Source organism: Sturnira hondurensis, unplaced genomic scaffold (genome assembly GCF_014824575.4).
Source record: "Sturnira hondurensis isolate 20B ecotype Veracruz unplaced genomic scaffold, ASM1482457v3 Scaffold0008196, whole genome shotgun sequence".
Lineage (NCBI taxonomy): Eukaryota > Metazoa > Chordata > Mammalia > Chiroptera > Phyllostomidae > Sturnira > Sturnira hondurensis.
The window spans coordinates 21,108,282-21,114,662 of NW_028080827.1; the positions used below are offsets into that span (position 1 = coordinate 21,108,282).

At 47.0% G+C, this 6,381-nt stretch overlaps 1 pseudogene; it reads left to right on the plus strand.

Moving 5' to 3' along the window:
• Positions 1 to 3,574: 3,574 nt before the first annotated feature.
• LOC118992494 (ubiquitin-conjugating enzyme E2 E3-like) lies at positions 3,575 to 5,085 on the plus strand (annotated as a pseudogene).
• Positions 5,086 to 6,381: the final 1,296 nt, after the last annotated feature.

Genomic DNA, 6,381 nt, shown 5'->3' on the forward strand with positions numbered 1-6,381 from the left:
GTAGAGTGTTTGACAAAGACATGAGTACAGGAAGTTAATTTGGAAGATGACTAAGCAGCAGGGATAAGGGAATTTGGAGAGAAAGACGGGAAATACAAGAGTATTTTTGAGTTGGAATCTCTGGGCAATGAGCCGTTTAATAACCCTTTGGCAAATGACTCTGACAAATGATGAGCTCTGTACCTCGGAAATGTCCCTCCAGAGCAAGAGTGGCAGTGTCTCTTAACCACCATTCTGGTCTCCCATTTATGGGTGGTAGCTCCCTTGCAGTTCCAGGCTGTGCATTCCTGTGGGCTGACAATGTCCTCCTGGCTCAGGAGGAAGCCCTGCGGCAGGAGAGCGGTAAGAACAAGGCAGGTATCTGAGATGGGTGGGAGGCTGAAGTCAGAGAAGGGCTGATAGGATGTGGCATTAGGGCACCTCTTGATCTATGCTGGGCCGTCACAGTAATTATACTGCCACCATGGGCCACAGATCACTCGCTTCACCATTTTTCCCAGGTCGGGAACACTGTGCTCCTCATACAGGTGAGCAATCCAATCTGGAATCTTATTTCGAGGATCTGTTTCTTGGGGCCATAATTCGTACCACTTTAGGAGAACAGATGGCATTCTCAAGGTAGGTAATTTGAGGAGAGTTAATAAAGAGACTTTTTACAAAGCTATGGGCAGGGGTACCACACAGTGTGTGGAGTCCCAGGGCGAGCAATAGCAGGGACACCATTATTCCCCTTCACCTAGAAAGGAGAAGGGAAGGGGATTTAGCAGAGCCTGGAGACAGAGTGCTGTGTGCTCAGGGCCTGTGACCTAAGTAATAACATGGTGTGAAATGTGGTCTGCTTTTCACTGTCACCAGACGTGAGCAGTTTTAAACAAAATCAACAATAAAATGTAAAATGTGCTGGACTCCATCTCGACAACCTGGTGACTTTGAACGTACCCACATAGGCCATGCAGGCAAAGGCTTGAGTGGCTAATGTGAGTCTTGAAAGAAAGCTTTGGGATCCTCCTGGAACACTGGAGAATGAAAAGCGTGAGAAGCTGCCTGAGTCATCTCCCAATCTCCTCCACAACTGGCCTGGGAGGCTGTCATGGACAGTTTCTTGTCACTCTCTGGATCCCGATGAGGCGTGTGGCTTCCCGCCCTGCCAGCTCTGAACAGAGCTGCCAGATACACAACTGCTCAGCTGCAGCCTAGAACTGGCTCCCCAGCAACTGTCTGTCTTCAGCTCATGTTGCAATCACCTGGCTCCTTCTGTTATAAATTTATTTAGTGAGGCTGAAGTCAGGCTGAAAGCACTCCTCCTTAGTGCTTACCTTTTTGATATACGGGATGAGGATCGTGGGGCAGCTGGCATCTTCGGCTACTTGTTCTTTCACTCTCTGTGGAAGGGATGAACTGCCTGAACCTACCGGTGGCTCCATGTATTTTTACCAGTGGAATCACTTACTTGGGCCTTGACCTTGTCTTGTGTTTGCTTTACATGAAATACTCCTTTCTTCCCAAATTCTTCGGTAAGTCCATGTTCTAAACCATTGCCGTGGTTCTGTTGAGTTTTAAAATTATGTGTTTCCAAATGATCACTTTCTATTACTCATCTTTTAATGAACAGTCCATGCTACATAGAATTTAATCTGGAGAACTCTCAGTCATACAGTGGACTGATAAAAGTGGACTCAGCTACACAGATTTGTTTTGAGAATAAGTTCTTAACAATAAGTGATAGTAACAGCAGGTTCTTAACAGTAAATAATTCTTTTGTAAGTACCGTATTATATTTTATTTTGTTACTTGCAGTGAAAATCCTAGAAGATAGTTAAAATTCAACAATATCAAATAGTATCAAATGTTAATTCAACAGTATCAAATGAATAGAACAGTTATTTGGGGAAAAGAAGCATAGAAATTTCTACACTCTTCTTCCCTTTCTCACTACTGTGGTGTAGCCTACTCCGCCATCTTGACTGGAAGTTCAACAAGAGAACTTTCTTAAAAGTTCTTAGCAAACTCTAAGACCACACATTTCTAAAATCCATTTGCCATTCCTCAGCAAGAGGAGTTGCTTGCTTGCTAGTCTCCTCTTTGGCCTCAGCTCGGCACCATCTTCTTGGATCCTGCACATCCTCTCACTTCCAGCTCCCTGACTTCACACCAAAACTCCAGCACCTTCCTGCTGGCACCTCAGTTCTAGTGAAGTTCTGAGTTCATCTTCTCAGCTCCTGCATAGAGACTCTGATAAGCACTTGCCAATCTCTTCGGGGTCTACATTCAGCAGCACAAAGAAGTGGCAATAGCTTTGACTCTGTAGATTTTGTTTTGCTTTATTTTAAACATACAGATGTTTCAGGCAATATATTTCCTCACTATGGAAAGAGAATTTTCCTTCTCTGTGGGACATGTACTAAGAGTCACAAGGAAGGCCTAGTTTCCAAGCTGCATTGTCAACTGTAACAGGGGTGAGAGTTTTCACTACCTCAACACGAGCTGGAAATCTAATACTAAATTACTCAGGAGCAAAAGCAGTGTTTATTGCCTCATTATCTGGCTGCTATGGACATCTCCATGTTCTTGCTTAGAAGGAATGGCTAGGAACCTGGAGGCAGGATTCTGGATTTGTCTCTGTTACAGTGGGTTGGGGTTCCTTCTACCTTCATCCAGTTCTGCAGAAGCTCACTGAGGAGCTAACCAACCCTGGGTGGCAATTTCCATCGACTGGGATCCCTCAATCCTGAACAGGTCCTTACATAGATGGCAGGAGATGAAGAAAGGACCAAATTTTCTGCATTTGTTTTTCTTGCACAACTCAGAAGTCACGCTGACATTTCTTGGAGTGTGGGGGTGGGGCTGGTGGTGAGGGGGTCAGATGAGATTTCTGGTCTGGAAACCCAGATAGCATCTGGAGGATGACTCAGCCAGCAGCCTTTGGGCTTCACTTACTTGCATGCACAGAAGGCCCTGCCCTGCCCAGGTCCCATAGATCTGTGCCAGTGTGGTGCTGAGAATCAACATGTTTTTCAGAGCCTAAAATATGACAACTTGGAAAGCTGTCTCCCCATGCGGGGAGATGCCCCAACTCACCAGCAAACAAGGGAATTTTTTTGAATATCAACATGAAATCTTTTAGAACTTCAGTATATTAAACCTGGAAACCTGCAAGGCACACTGATCTGAGACCCTCAGGAAGCCAGGGCACAGTCAGGAGCAGCCCCCAGAGTCTGCCCACTGCCCTCACCACCGCGTGTTCGGATGAAGGTCAGCACACCCTCATGTTCTCATTCCCACTGTCCCTCTGAGCTCCTTTTTAAAATCGTGTGCCAGTGTTCCTATTTACCTAGTCCTTCTGCCACTGCCCTAGTTAAAGCCTCTTTCTCTTGCCAAGATGGTGATCATCATAACAGCATTAAAAATAGCAGCAGCTACCATCGATTGAGTCCTTCCTCTTCCTCTTCGTCAGACTATTCTAAACTGTGTAAGTAGGAACTCTTAAATCTAACAGCACTTTGAGGGCGATATTAGTATCACTTTCATTTTATAGATGAAGAAACTAGGGCACTGGAAAGTTAAGTACAAGGTCATGAAGCTGGTAAGCAGTAGAGCAGATTTAAATTTCAGCAGGGAGACTCTGAAGTGCATGCTCTCGACCACTGTACTAATTTTCTTTGGTGTATAGTAGCACAGTGGATGGTGTTATTGCCCCACTTTACAGATCAAGAAACTGAGTCTTGGGGATATTAAGCAAGTTCACAAGGATAGTGAGGAGCAGAGTTGGTTCTCAAACTAGCCCTTGCCATTAAATACTAGTTATACCTTCTCATTGTCATAATAGCCTCCCCACCTTGGACAGATTAAAGCTAACTCTCCAACAGGAGAGAGCAAGGAGCTGTATTCTGAACAAACAAGAACTACTGCTGTCAACATAAGAATGTCCAAACCTTGCTTCCTTACAGCTATGTTCTGGCTAGTTCCCCTTGCCCTCAACAGTCTCATCAGACTGAGATAAATGCTTCCAAGAATGACAGTTTGCAGTTTCTTTTTAGGAAGGTAAAAGGATTATGTGAAGGTGGGTCCTCCCAGCCCTGGAGGGGCGGGATTACAGGGTAGTTAACGCTGGGTGCTCTGGACTGTGCTGCCTGGAGGAGCCCAGCTAGGCAGCGCCAGTGGTGGTGGCGGGAGGCCACAGCGCACGGGGGTCTCCTTCGTTCCCTCCACCTCACCTAGCTGAGCTCCGCCAACCACCTCCCCACTCCCACCTCCCCTCCCGCCCATTTCTTTTCCGAAGGCGCTGGGGGCTCCACCCTCCAGCTGGAGGCCGCCACTGCACACACTCTCTGATTTTTTCCTCTTTCCCTCCCCGACTCCCTAGCGGCGCGCGAGTCCGCGGGGCTGGCGGCTGAGGTTTCCAAGCTGTAACTTCTTCAAGACGTCCAGTGTGACTGGCTACAGGTCCGATGATGGGAGCCGCAGCCCCAGCAGTCGTATTCAAATGCTGACCCAGCCGCTCTGGAGCCTGAAGAGCAAGAGGAAAGAAAACATTCTGCCACCCAGCAAAAGAAAAACACCAAACTTGCTAGGAAAAGCGCTAAAAGAATTCAGAAGGAGCTAGCTGATACAACCCTTGATCTTCCTCCTAACTGCAGTGCTGGGCCTAAAGGAGATAACATTTATGAATAGAGATCAACTTATATTTGGTCCACCAGGTTCTGTATATGAAGGTGGTGTGTTTTATCTGGATGTCACATTTTCATCTGATTATCCATTTAAGCCACCAAAGGGTATTTTCCGCTCCAGAATCTGTCACTGCAACATCAACAATCAGAAAGTCACCCCAAAAGACAACTGGAGTCATGCTTTGACTATTTCAGAGGTTCTGCTGTGCTTTTGACAGACCACAACCCTGTAGATCCTCTGACTGGAAGCAGAGCCACTCAGTACTTGACCAACGGAGCAGGGTGTGATAGGGTAGCCAGACAGTGGACGGAGAGATTCGGCATAATGCACATACTTCAGAGGCAGGGTGGAGGAGCAGAGGCGTCTCACTGTGCTGCAAACCATTATACCCTTTACAAAACGGCCTTCCATGTGTGAGTTACACTGATTCCACTCTCTGCTTTGATCCTTTGGAGACTGGGAGACTCCCCAGAAAGGTAAATGCTATCAAGAGTAGAACTTTGTAGCTGTAATTAATTATGTTTAAAATCCCTACCAGCAAGTCTTGCTTCTTTGGGATATCAAAATGTATTTTGTGATGTAATAAAGATACTGGTCCTAAAGTCTACCTATTAATATAGTGCATTTTAGGCTAACTCATTATCTGTATGAAGTTACACAAGTAGCCGTAGATGACTAAGAATTACTGCAACAGGACGCAGCCAAGAGGCACCCCGCCAGTACTCATTTGTCCAGAAGATATTAAGATGTCCTTACCCCCAACACCACCAGGTGTCAGTCAGTTGGGAGAAGGGACAAATGGAGCGGGGCCATTGAGAGTTGTTTTGCATAGCAACAGTTTTGCAAATAACCTCTAGAATAGTCATTTAACATATCTATAACCTTTAACTGGTTTCATAGATATGTTAAATAGCTGTGGCCTTGCTTTGAGCCAGGGAGAAGGGAGTGACTTCCACCCAAGATGTAACTGGGAGGCAACTCCCAGCCCCCATTACAGCACCCGCGTGGGAGCTTGGAGATGATTGGCTCCACGCCATGGGGCCACGCCTGCCCAGACTCACTATGGCAGCCCAGTAAAGGTGGGAGGATATGGGAGTCCTGGCAGGTGCAACCGATTGTAGGGGGAGTCGGAAATGGGGCTGCAAAGGAGGACTGGTGCAGGGATTTAAACGCAAATTCAGCAGCCATTGGAGAGAGAGCTACGCGGTTTTGGCCAAGTGCAGACCCTGTTCTGCCCAGGTGAAAAGAGAGCCACGCGGTTTTGGTAGAGTGGGGACCCCCACAGCTGTGTAAGAAGAGGAGAAGAAGAACCATGCAGATTTGGCCGGAGTGCAGACCCCTGCAGCTTTGGTAGAAGAGGCCCACATGGCTTTGGGAGTGCTCCCTTGGGCCGCGTGGCCTGGGAAGCAGGAGAGTCTTTGCCTGGAAGAAGGGTGAAAGAACTTCTTGCCAGTAGACCATGAGAAGGTGCCACATGGCTTTGGAGTAATTAGAGATCCTGCCTGGACGGCAACACGGCTGAAGGAGCCAGCAACCTGAAACACAGATGTGTGCTTCTTTTCCTGAGATACGGTACCCTAAATTAGGGTGGGGGGGTGGGGTGGGGAAGGGAGTACTGTGGGCATCTGTAGTTATCCTAAAGGATTTTGATATATTAATGGGGACATTACTACTACTTGGGGTCACTACTAATGGGGTCACTACTTCAAGTCT